The following is a 12,310-nucleotide window of genomic DNA, read 5'->3' on the forward strand; positions in this document are numbered from 1 at the left end:
CCTAGTTTAACTCCATCCTAAATTCCTGTTTGAATGGTTCAGAGTAGAAAGATTTTGTTTACCCAAATAATTCAAAGAAACAAGGTTTCAGAATTTGATCATCATCCGCTTTGACAAATTTACGTTTTCAGAATTTAGAATATTTGCCCTGGCTGGCGAGCTCCGCTGGTGAGAGCATCGTCCCGCTGCACCGAGGTTGCAGGCTCCCTCTCTGCAACAAGAAACAGACAATGAATGCAAAAATGGGTGGGGTGACAAGTCAACATTTCTTTTTCTCTCTCTGAAATCAATCAATAAAAAAATTTCAAAAACTTTAAAACTTTGAGCAAATAAAAAAATAAAGATATGAAATTAAAACCTGTAAATAATCTTTCCAAATTCTGAAACAGTAATACAATAGTCACTTATGCTCTATCAAAAGTTAAAAATAATTAAAATCTTACCAGAAGCCCTCAGTATGAAATGTATTCATAGTCGAGTTATTAAATATTTTTAAAATCTCCTTTTATTACATGGACAATCTCATTTAATTCTTTTCAGTCTTCTGATACATCCTTTAGTTCTAAATATTCCCCAAATACAGGATCCAAAGTAAGGCCTTCTTGAGTATGGGTGGTAGGGTAATAATATGGGTGTAATAATTTATAGTTTTAATTCAAACATTTCCCCTAACATGTCATGTGGTGTGCTCGAGTGTGATATTCTTATGTTACAGAATTACATGCTTATGATTTTGTAATACAAGATTTTGTAATAAAAAGGGGCATTATTCATGCCAGACCCTGTATATCAACATTTTATTTATTTATTTGTTTGTTTGTTTGTTTATTTATTTATTTATTCTTTAGCTGGGGAGGGCATGTTTCTGATCTGGGCACCAGCCGGGGGCACTGACTGCCCTCGTCAGTGAATCAAGACCCGCAAAGTCTCTCCGAGAACGGCAGCACACCAGGACGACAGCTGTCAGGATGTGACCCTAGTCTCGGGCTCGATCAGCATTTTAAATGTACTCTATAATCCATAAACTAAACAAAGCACACTATCTGTTTGTAATTCTGTAACCCAAAACCATAATTCAGATGCACTTCAGGCAATTAGACAAATACTACTATAATTTAGGGAAACAATGTTTTGGAGACTGTATGATTTATAAATGACAAACATGTACATAAAAGCATCTTTATTTCCTGTTATGAATTTGCAAATAATTTACTCATATGTAAATCACACTTAAAACTTGCAATATTCACAGGGTTTGCATATAAATCTTAGTAGGGCTGAGGCAAGTCATGAAACGTTAGAGCCCGAAGGGACTTTGGAGATTATATAGCCTAACTTTTTAAGATTGAAAACTTGTGAAGTTTTTAAAAAAAATTTTTAAAAGATTTTAGTTATTCTTTTCTTTTTTAAAGAGAGGGGAAGAGAGGGAGAAAGAAAGGGAGAGGAATATTAATGTGTGGTTGCCTCTCACGCGCCCTGTACTGGGGACCTAGCCTGCAACCCAGGCATGTGCCCTGACTGGGAATTGATCTGGCGACCCTTAGGTTCACAGGCTGGCACTCAATCCACTGAGCTACACCAGCCAGGGTGGAAACTTGTGAATTTTTAAATTGCTAACCTAAGTGAACCCTTTAGGAATCATGGATCTTAAAAACATCATGGCAAAAGCATTCCAAAAAGAGTTAAAACAACTTACTGTAAATGTTCAGTGGTAAACCTATGACTAACTTTGACCAAGTATATAAAGATACTGGTAATTAACAGACTAAACTATTTCTGAAAATAATTGTCAATCTGGACACCTCAGTTGTGACATTAGACTTACATTAACACAGTGGATGATGGCTTTCCCTTTCATTTTCTACAGTTTTATTTTTAAAATATATTTTCACAACACCAGATGGCTTCAAAACCATGCCCCAAATTCGGCCAGATAGCCAGAAATATTTCAGGATATTTCTGAATGCTTGCCTACAAAATTCAAAGCATTTTATGTTTCCTTGTTAGTCCATAATTTGTTACCTCAGTTTTTTCAGAAACGTGAGCCATACAGATAGTATTAGTGCTTGGTAGTTCAAATATATCTTCCAGGCTATATTCCAAAGACAATCAGAGAAACTTAAAAGTTGATAAGCACTCATCAAAATTGTACAGGTTTTAGAGGCTATCCTTCCACCAAATATCTCCTCACTTTTTCAAAATGTGCGTATGGTCAGTAATTCTGTGGTTACGCTAGTAGTAGGGAATAAGTGCTGTGTCTAATGACTCTTTTATTTCCTTCTGCGTTTCTGTGTCTGTCTTTCCGTATGTACTATAACAAAGGTTATTGACTTTTAAGCTAAGCACAGTCTCTATTTACAGTCTTGTAACCTGAAATCAAATTTCATAAATAAAATTTTGCCCTGGCTGGTGTGGCGCAGTGAATTGAGTGCCAACCTGGTGACCAAAAGGCCACAGGTTTGATTCCCAGTCAGGACACACACCTGGGTTGCGGGACAGGTTGGCAGTTGGGGTGCGTGAGAGGCAACCAAGTGATGTTTCTCTCGCACATTGATGTTTCTCTCCCTCTTTTCCCCTACCCTCTCTCTAAAAATAAATAAATAAAATATTTAAAAATTTTTATATCTGTACTGCCTCAATTAAATTAACAGTGTTGTGAAATCTATAGTATTTTCCTTTCAGTTTCAAGCTTGAATGATATCTTGGTACATTAATAGGAAAGTAAAAAGTTCTGAATTGTTAAGCATTCTGACTAGTGTACCTCTTAGATCCTTTTAATTCTTCCCCAAACTTTTCATCTGAGGAAATAGTTCAGCAAATATTTCCAGCAAGTTCCCAAGATCTCCCTATCTCATTGCACTAAATCTCCAAACTTTGCTTCATTTTCTTCCAAAGAGCTCACAAAGCTGACCACGTGTTTAGTTACTCTCCCTTGTGAATTCTATAAAACTGTGAAGTATGCAATGGCTGGTAGGCATGCCAGTCTTCTCTGACTTTGGTAATTCGTAGTATTCCTTTTTTCCAGTTACTCCAGATGAGCCATTAATACAGCTCAGTATTTTCATGGTTAGAGAAGCTTCTCAAATCCCTGCCTAACAGGTAGGTAGGCACTGCTGACCCATGTTACAGGCTAATTTGGTAAACATTATTTTGCTATGGTTTCAGACAGGCAGAATTTGGTTTGGAGTATATGTTAGATAGCCCTGATCTTTCCTCAGGTGAGAAAAAAAATTTGGAAGAATTCAAGTTATTTGGCTAAGATTAAGAATTTCTAGACGCTGGCTGGGTAGCTCAGTTGGTTGGAACGGCATCCCAGTATGCCAAGGTTGTGGTACCATCCCTGGCCAGGGCACATGCAAGAGCCAACCAATGAATGCATGAATAAGTGGAACAACATAATCGGTGTTTCTCTCTCTCTCTCTCTCTCTCAATCTCTCCCCGCTTACTTTCTCTCTAAAATCAATAATTTAAAAAAATCTTTTTAAAAAAGTTAAAAGAAAAAAGAATTTCTGGCTTCTTAGCAGCAAAATTGAAAGTAAGACACCAGTCTCCTTATTCAGTAAGTTCAATAAGTATTTGAGTGATAATTTTCTGCTAGAAACAGAAGGACATTATATATACTTTTTATTTGAGTTTTCTGGAAAAGACAGGCATGTATATAAATAATTATAATACTTATGATAAAAGTATATACAAAGATTGAAGAGAGTACGAAAGTGGGAGTGATTATCAGCTCCATCGTGGGATTGGGGGAGAGTGATAAGGAAATGCTTTGGGGAGGAGGGCTTTGAGGAATGGATAAGAGTTTACTAAGTAAATAAAGCAGGAGCGGGTATGTGGAGGGGAGGGAGTATTTTGAAACATAAGGAATAGTAGGTGAAAAGGCTGGGAGATACTGGACAGTATAATTTTTTCTAGAGAACTAAAAGTTTCTTGAGAAGTCCTTGGATGTCTAAGAGCTGGGCTAGGGAATAGGATGGGAAGGGGTGGTATGAAATTGCACTGCAGAACCTGGAATTTGAAGAGCTTTATTTGCCAACCTAGGGCTTTATTCTGAAGGTGATAGAGAGAGTTACTGAAGGATTTTAAGCAACTTAGTGTCTCAATCAGTTTCTGCCATCTGACCAAGAATCGAACCAGTGACCTTTCAGTTCCCAGGCTGCCACTCAGTGCACTGAGCCCGGGCTTGCTTGCTTTTTTTCTAAAAAAAAAAAAAAAAAGAAAGGAAAAAGACTTCATCATCCATTTATTTGCTGCCATATATATATTTTTTAAGATTGTACTTATTTTCAGAGGGAGGGAGAAGGAGAGGCAGAGAAACATCAATGTGTGGGGGAAACATCAGTTGGTTGCCTCTCGCATGCCCCGGAGCACGGCCTGGAATCCAACCAGCAACCTTTACGTTCCCAGGCCACTGCTCAATACTCTGGGCCACACCAGCCAGGGCTATTTGCTGCCATATTCTGAGAGGGGTTTAAGACTGAGTGGAATTGTGTGGTGACAGTGGTGGACACAGAAGCATAGAGATCAGGAAACTATTTTATGTAATTCAGGTGAGAGAGATGTCCCACCCTGATAATCTACGATTAGTCCCCTAAATGCAACCTCGTGGCACCTGTCCTCTCTGTCTCAGCCTTTTCTGCTCCGGCCTTCCTACCTTTGATTTGTTGTCCATCTAATATCCATCCTGCCATCGTGCTAGTGACTGTTCTGATTTCTTAGTCTCTCTTCTAATTACTCTCCACCTTGCCATTTCAAACACCAGATATCTTAGTCAGTGGCCTTACTTCATCTTTCACAGAGAAATCAAGGTCATTCATTAAGTCTTCAATATTCCCCCTGAAGGTAACAAACTTAATTCATTTGTACAATCCCCTCCTCCTCCTCCTCACCTGTTGCAGTGAAAGCACTATGCCTTCCCCTGTCCAAGGCTAATTCTTCCATCTGAGCTTTGAATCCCATTTGCTCTGCTTCCATTGGGTATACCCCCTCCTTTTTAAAAGATTTTATTTATTTCTTTTTTGGGAGAGGGGAAGGGAGGGAGAAACGGAGGGAGAGAACATGCGAGAGAAACATAGATCAGTTGCCTCTTGCGTGCCCCCACCTGGGAACTGGGCATGTTCACTGACCAGGACTCAATTGGGCAACCATTCGGTCCATGGGACGACGTCCAACCTACTGAGCTGCACCAATCAGGGTGAGCATCCCTTTATTTCCATTATCTTCCACCTCTCTTTTTTTCTGCTGGCTCTTTTCCCTTCAGCATAACTTTCTTGATTCCATAGTGTTCTAAATGGGTCTTTCCTTTTACATTTACTAGCAATTTCGTGAAAAAGTACTGGTCCTTGTCTATCTTCACTATTCTGTCCTTTCTAAATCAGGATTTCTCAATTGGGATATTATTGGCATTTTGGGCCAATAATAATTGGCACAAAGATAATTTTTTGTTGTAGTGGGGTGTTCTGTTCATTGTAAGATGTTTAGCAGAATCCCAGGCCTCTATCCACTAGATGCCAGTAGCATCTTCCCAGTTGTAACAACTCAAAATATCTCCAGACATTATCAAATCACTCCTGTGGGTCACATCAACCCCGGATGAAAACCTCTGTTCTAAAATATAGGACAGTTGCTGAAGCTGCTCTTATTTACAGATCTCCTCGCTGCCAAACCAATGAACATTTCATATTCTTCATCACCCACTTCAATATTGAAACTCTTTAAAAAATGTTTACTGATTTGAGAGAGAGGGAGGGAGGAAGAGAGAAAGAGTGAGAGAGAGAGAGAGAGAGAGAGAGAGAGGAGAACATGGATTTGTTGTTCCACTTATTCATGCATTCATTGGTTGATTTTGTATGTGCCTTGACCAGGGGTGGAACCCCCAACCTTGGTGTACTGGGATGACCCTCTAACCAACTGAGCTACCCAGCCAGGGCTCACTTATTCTTTTTTAAAAAATTTTATTTATTAATTTTAGGGAGAGAGAGGAAGTGGTGGCGGAGAGAAAGAGAGATCAATTTGCTTTCCCACCCATCCCTGCATTCGCCAGTTGCCTCCTACATTGTGCCCTGGCCAGAAATTGAACCAACAACTCTCATGCTTGGGGATGATGCTCCAACCAACTGAGCCATTTGGCCAGGGCCCCATTGGTCAGTTCTTTTATATGCCCTGACCAGGTATGGATCCCCAACCTTGGCATATGGGGATGATGCTCTAACCAACTGACCTACCCTGCCAGGGCGGAACTCTTCTTATTTGGCTTGTTACCTACTTTTCTAGGTTTTTCTCCTTCCATATCCTTCTGGAACTTCTTTTCATTCTTCAGCTCTTAAAATAGACTGCTCCACATGTCTGTCTCTTCTCACTTATACTCTGGGTGAACTCATTCATAATATTTGTGCCAGTTATCACATATAAGTTGACCCAAATCTATGTCTTTAGCCCAAATCTCTCTTCTGAGCTCCAGACTCACATATCAACAGTTGACTGGAATCTCCACTATGGGTCAATGTTAGACACCTCAAATTCAACTTGCCCAATAAAGCAATAATCATTTTCCTTCCCACAACCTCCTCTATCATGCTGCCCCCAGCCAGAAGTCCCAAATCAAAAAAGCTGGGTTTTGCAAACAGTGTTTCTTTCTTGAATGGCACCAACACCACCTACATTCATTAGTTATGCAACATTCTTATCTCTTGAATCTGGTCCTTCTCATTCTCAGTTCCTCCACCCTCCTTACCTTTTATCTGCCATTCCAACTGTTCTTCTCTCCTCTGCTCTTGCTCCTTTCAACCCTCCCTGTATTTTGCTTCTATAAACGGATCTCTAATAGTCAAATCAGATTGTTAGTCCTCTTATTGATTTCTCTTAACAGCTTCCCATAATTTTAAGTATAAATTAGGAAAAACTTCTATCCTAGCAAAAACAACCTTACTTAATGATTTTTATCTACTTTTCTTCCCATGTCTCTTGATAGTTTCCTTGTATGATACATTCAGTAGCTCCTAGTAGAAAATTTGCTTCATGCTCTTTCAGGTCAGGATTCTGTATCTTATCATGTGCTGATCTTCCTGCCTGGAATGCTCTGGCCTTTTGATTTCTTTAACTGTCTTTATTAATGTTGCTAAATTTACTTTAAACATCACCTACTCTTGGCTTTACTACAGTATTCCATCTTTGTGTTCTCAGCATACTATTACACCATCTTATCCCTTCCACATTATAGCGTAAATAATGAATTTGCTTTCTGGTAATACAGCCAGTAAAGCAGTGTTTATGTGTTTAGTACTCCCAGTGCCCAGCACATTGTAACTGCTTACCTAGTGTTTATTAAACAAATGAATACTAAAGATACTAAAGAGCTAGACTGGTGCAGAGTATGGACAGAAATGGATCGATTTTCAATATCTGAGATATTTGAGAGGCCGAAATGGAAGGATGTATAGATTGATTAGAGGTAGGGAATGAGGAAGAGGGAATAGTCAAAGATGACCTTTAGGTTTCTGGTTAGATAACTTGGTCCTATTGACTGAGGCAGGAAAGCCCAAGATAGATTGGATGTAAATACAATATACCTACATTAATTAATTAATTAATTTAGGACATGATGTGTTAGAGGTGCCTTGGGAGATTGAAGTGGAAGTGACGTGTCCAGTACAGTTAGCCGTATAGGTCTAGATCAGTCAGCGCTGTGCAATAGGAATATTGCGTGAGCTACAAATGTCATTTCTAGTAGCCATATTTTAAAAAGTAAAAGAAACAGTTGAAATTAATTTTAATAGTATATTTTAATTAACCCCAGGATTTGTCAACTGTACTATTCACATTTTGGGCCAGGCAACACTTTGTTGTGGAGTGCTATCCTGTGCTTCGAGGACCTTTAGCACCATCCCTGGACTCTTTGCTAGTAGATGCTAGGAGCCACACGCCCTGACCCAAGTTGTGACACCCAAAATGTCTACAGGTATTGCAGAATGTCCTGCGGCAGGGAGGTGGGGGAGCAAAATCATCCCTGCTTGAGAACCACGGATTTAAACCAATATACCCACGATATTATTTCCACAAGTAATCAATATTAAAATGCATTGAGAGTTTTACAAGTTTTTGTTGTATTGTATTTTTGAAATTGAATATACATTTGCCACTTACAGCATTTTTCAGTTTGTACAAACTACATTTCAAGTGCTCAACAACTACGTGTGGCTGTGCCTACTTTACTGAGGAGAACCAGTCAAGAGCTTTTGAAAAAAGGCTGGGTCTGGAAATATAGAAAATATAGGCCTGGAAATAACAGTTTAACCCATGGCAGTAGATAAGATAGTCCAGGCAGAATTTGTATTTAGAGGGAGAAAGAGGATTGAGGAAAAATCCCAATCCAGTGCTCTTCCTGTTTCCACACACAATCTATTGGGTTGGCCAAAAAGTTCATTTTTTTTTTCTGTAATAAGGCTTTAGTAGCACTTTGTTGTCTTTGACTTTATTTGAAACAATTTTGTTAGATTGTATTGTGACAGCTGTCATATCAACATGCATTAAAAAAACTTACCAAATTGGTAGATTTTTGTATAGCCATTTTGATATTGAAGATGGAAGAAAATATGCGACATTTTTGGCATATTATGCATTATTATGTCAAGAAAAGTAAAGATGCAAATGAAATGCAAAAAAAGATTTGTGCAGTGTATAGAGAAGGTTCTGTGACTGATCGAACATGTCAGAAGTGATTTACGAAGTTTTGTGCTGGAAATTTCTCACTAGATGATGATGCAGTTGAAGTTGATTGCTATCAAATCAAGGCATTAATTGAGAGCAATCAACATTCTACCATTCGGGCCACAGCCAGTATACTCAAAATATCCAAATCAATAATATTGGTGAAAATGAAAAATGTCTTTTATTTTACAGAAAATACTAAATGGACTTTTTGGCCAAACCAATTCTACCCCTTTTTCCTATTATTGTAAAATATTTTCTTTACTGAACAATATGAAGAACATGAGTGAACAAAAGAAAGAGTATTGAAAAAAAGTTGATGACAAAGGGAGGGAATTAATGTTTATTGAACACTTAATTGGTAAATAATGTTTGAAGCATTACATAAACTGTCTTATTTAATCTCACAAGAACCTTTAAGGTAAATAGTGTTATCTCAGCTTATGGGGAAGGAAACTAAAAATTTTTTTGGTTTTAGATATGCTTTTATTTTATTTTAAAAATTGAGGTATAATTAAATGCATTTATTATTATTTGTTTACTTAAATGAGATTTATAAAGTTTTAGTTTAGTACATCACTGTGATTTGAAAGGAAGTCTGATTCCAAAGCTTACATCCTCCTAATGCACATAATGGATCATTTGTTATCTAATGATTTTTATAAATAATTATGAAGGTGAGTGTGATTGTACAACCAGTTCCTATATCTATGACCACTTTTGATCTGATCCTGGAAGCAAATTCGTTTTAATAGTCAGGTGCCATGATCTTTGTCATTAGTGAGTGTGACTTTGGTATCATTTCTTGTGAAAGACACTAAACCATAATGTTTTTTAATTGTACTGTAAATATGGTCAATAATTACGTGGTTAGTTATAAATCTTGGTTACGAAAAATTAGCTACGACGTATTCAGTATTTTCATTAAATACCGAACGCACAACCACCAAGGAAAATAAAATACTGTGATGAGCTACCCCGTACAGTTCGGCTTCACGAACAAACTGATAAAGCAAGCACAAAGGGGAGGATCGGAGAAGAAGGGGCGGGGCAGTGAGAAACTAGGATCTGAGCAAGCGCAGAAACAAACAGATGTTCCCGGAGGCGTGAAGGCTACAGCGCTCTCACTTTCCGAACTGTCGTAAAGCCGCGGACTGTCGTGCTTGCTTGGTAGAGGAGGGATTGGTAAGGCGGCGGCAGCAGCAGAACAGCAGCAGTGGCGGCGACGGTGGCGAGGTGTTAGGTCTGCGCAGCACAGAAACGCCCACAGCTTCGGGGAAAGAGTTCCTGTGGGACTAAATTAGGCATTCTAAACCCAAACCGGGTGAGCTGGACCGAACCAGGCGCTGCCGCTCGCACAGTTTTGGTGGCGGTGACAGTCGCTGCTGTTGACTATAGGGGCCTATTAGGCCGAGATCTGAATCGCAGATCACTGGCTCTCGACACATCCTTTTCCACCCTTCTATCTCCTGTCTTCCTTACTGGGCCAGCGATTCCAGGACCCTGGGAAGAGGGTGGCTAATGATTAAGGTGAGGGGGGTCAGGGGGTAGGAGATCGATTAGAGGCCGCGCGTGCGCGCCACGGGGGAGGGGCCGGCCTGGAGGGGAGAAAGAGGAAGGGCTGCGGCGGCGGAAGGCTGGGGTCGGCGACCGGCCGGTTCTTGCTGGCTGCGCTTGACTTAGGGTCTGGGTCTCCTCAGATTTGATTTTGTTTGAGCAAAGCATTGGTCTGCAGACACACCCACACCCCACACAGGAAGTGAGTGTGGGCGAGGGGATTTCTTTTTTGACTCTTCCTACAGTCTTAGGATGGGGGCTGAGGACCGAGGCGTGGGAGTGCGATTTGACAATGGAGTGATGAAGGTAACCCGCAGCCGGAGTGCTGGAGGGCGTAAGTCAGCCCGGACGGTTGGGGAGTTGCCTTCCTGTGCGATCAGGGAACGTCGTCCGCGGAACTGCAGAGATACGGGCGCCTGATTTTGTAGAGTTGGCTTTGGTCATTCAAAAGGAAGCTTGGTATATTTATTGTCTTTAGATAGTTTATCAATCAGTGGCAGTGGTCTAGTGGAAATAGCTGTATTATACTGCAGAAATAGAGTTTTCATAATAGTTGTTCAGTAGGTTATGATAAATCTGTACAGATGCTTTTTAACATAAGTCTAAGTTTTAACATTTAAGGAAATGCCAGAAAGTGTAGGGCATTCACTTAATTTGTTCGTGTTTGTGGTGCGGAGTGACTCCATTGTATTGTATGCTTTCCTGTTTCTTGATTTATATGCAGGACCCTGGAGTGGTAAGATGCCAGCTGATACAGACTTTATTTTATTTGGTATTTTATGTTTAATTTTACTTTAGGGACCTCTTTGAACCAAAAGAACAGACGGGGGGAAAGATAAGCTAGAGTTTCATTTCCTTTCCCAGTTTTGTTTGTCATTGCTTTCAAATAGTAGAATGTAATTTCCTTATTACATAAAAGGTCTGTAATACTGGTTTACTTAGTTTTAGTAGGATGAAGATCTACATTGACTGTTACTGTGTATCTTTTAGTAAAAATTTCATATGTTATAAACCGTGTTTTTTCATACTAGTCTTTGGTTGTGTTAAACAAGAAGAACAGATAGGATGAGAAAGAAGTCTTTTTATTCTAAAAAGAATCTTAATTTTTTTTTAAGTCTTGGATTATTTTACTTTAGTCTATCTCTTGTCATTTAACCTTGGTAAAAAAAAAAAAAAATGAAACTTTGTTTACTCCTGGTAATGCTCTGTAAGTCATCCTGAATAATTTTTCTTCCAGGAACCTGTGATCACTGTTCAGTAAAAGTCCAGAATTACATTGAAATGCCATACACATCTGCTCTCTCTTTCCTGCATGCCACAGATTCTTGATAACTGCAGGCCCAGGTTTCTACAGGTACTTGATTTAAACCATTACAGGAGTGAGTGACGAACGTTTAAGGATGGATATTACTGAGCTTATATTTTATTTTATTACTTTTTGTTTATTGATTTTAGAGAGCAAGAGAGGAAAGGAGAGAGAGAGTGAAAGAGAGAAACATCGACTTGTTGTTCTACTTATGCATTTATTGGTTGATTCCTGTATGTGCCCTGACCGGGAATGGAACCTGCAACCTTGGTGTATTGGGACGATGCTCTAACCAAATGAGCTAACCAGCCAGGGCCTGAGTTTACATTTTACGTAGAGGTACTTTATTATTATTTAGTCACCCAGTAAGTATTGAATGCCTCGTGGTCTTGGCATTGTTTTTGGTCTTCAGTGAAGAAGGCATGCTGCCCTCGTGGAATTGACATTCTGTGGTGGGAAACAGAAAATAAACAGAACAGTTTTAGGTAGTGGTAAGTGCCAGGACGAAAATAGGGCCATGTAATGGCGAATTAATGGAAGGGTAGTCTGGAGAAAGAGTGCTGCAGACAAAGGGAACGGCAAGTGCATTAACTTGGGTTTGATGCTGGAGGATCTACAAGTGAAAACTGTTTGATTTGTCTGTTAGGGTTTTTTATAATTGCTGATAGACAATTTCGAAAGAAAGGTTAAATATGTTTTATAGGTAGCAGCCAATTGTTATGTGTTGACCTTGTTTAA

The 12,310-nt window shown here is 39.3% G+C and overlaps 1 protein-coding gene and 1 non-coding gene across 14 annotated transcripts in view; one reads left to right on the forward strand and one right to left on the reverse strand.

Moving 5' to 3' along the window:
* RNF111 (ring finger protein 111) overlaps window positions 1-12,310 on the forward strand; it is a 114,751-nt gene that overhangs the window by 15,653 nt on the left and 86,788 nt on the right. For 4 of the 13 annotated variants that reach the window (XM_024567470.3, XM_024567472.3, XM_024567474.3 and 1 more), the window contains exon 1: window positions 9,865-10,239. The exons of 1 other annotated variant lie outside the window; for it this stretch is intronic. The gene's annotated coding sequence lies outside the window, so the exon portion shown is untranslated. Of the gene's footprint in view, window positions 1-9,864; window positions 10,240-10,344; window positions 10,469-10,556; window positions 10,573-11,503; window positions 11,621-11,721; window positions 11,938-12,310 lie in introns of those variants that run through there. 8 more of the 13 variants (XM_024567473.3, XM_045201414.2, XM_071221982.1 and 5 more) reach the window with 6 other exon arrangements.
* On the reverse strand, window positions 858-987 carry LOC112312089 (small nucleolar RNA SNORA3/SNORA45 family). Its single transcript, XR_002975537.2, has one exon. It is a non-coding gene; the product is annotated as a small nucleolar RNA SNORA3/SNORA45 family (small nucleolar RNA).

Source organism: Desmodus rotundus, chromosome 7, assembly GCF_022682495.2.
Source record: "Desmodus rotundus isolate HL8 chromosome 7, HLdesRot8A.1, whole genome shotgun sequence".
Taxonomy (NCBI): Eukaryota; Metazoa; Chordata; class Mammalia; order Chiroptera; family Phyllostomidae; genus Desmodus; species Desmodus rotundus.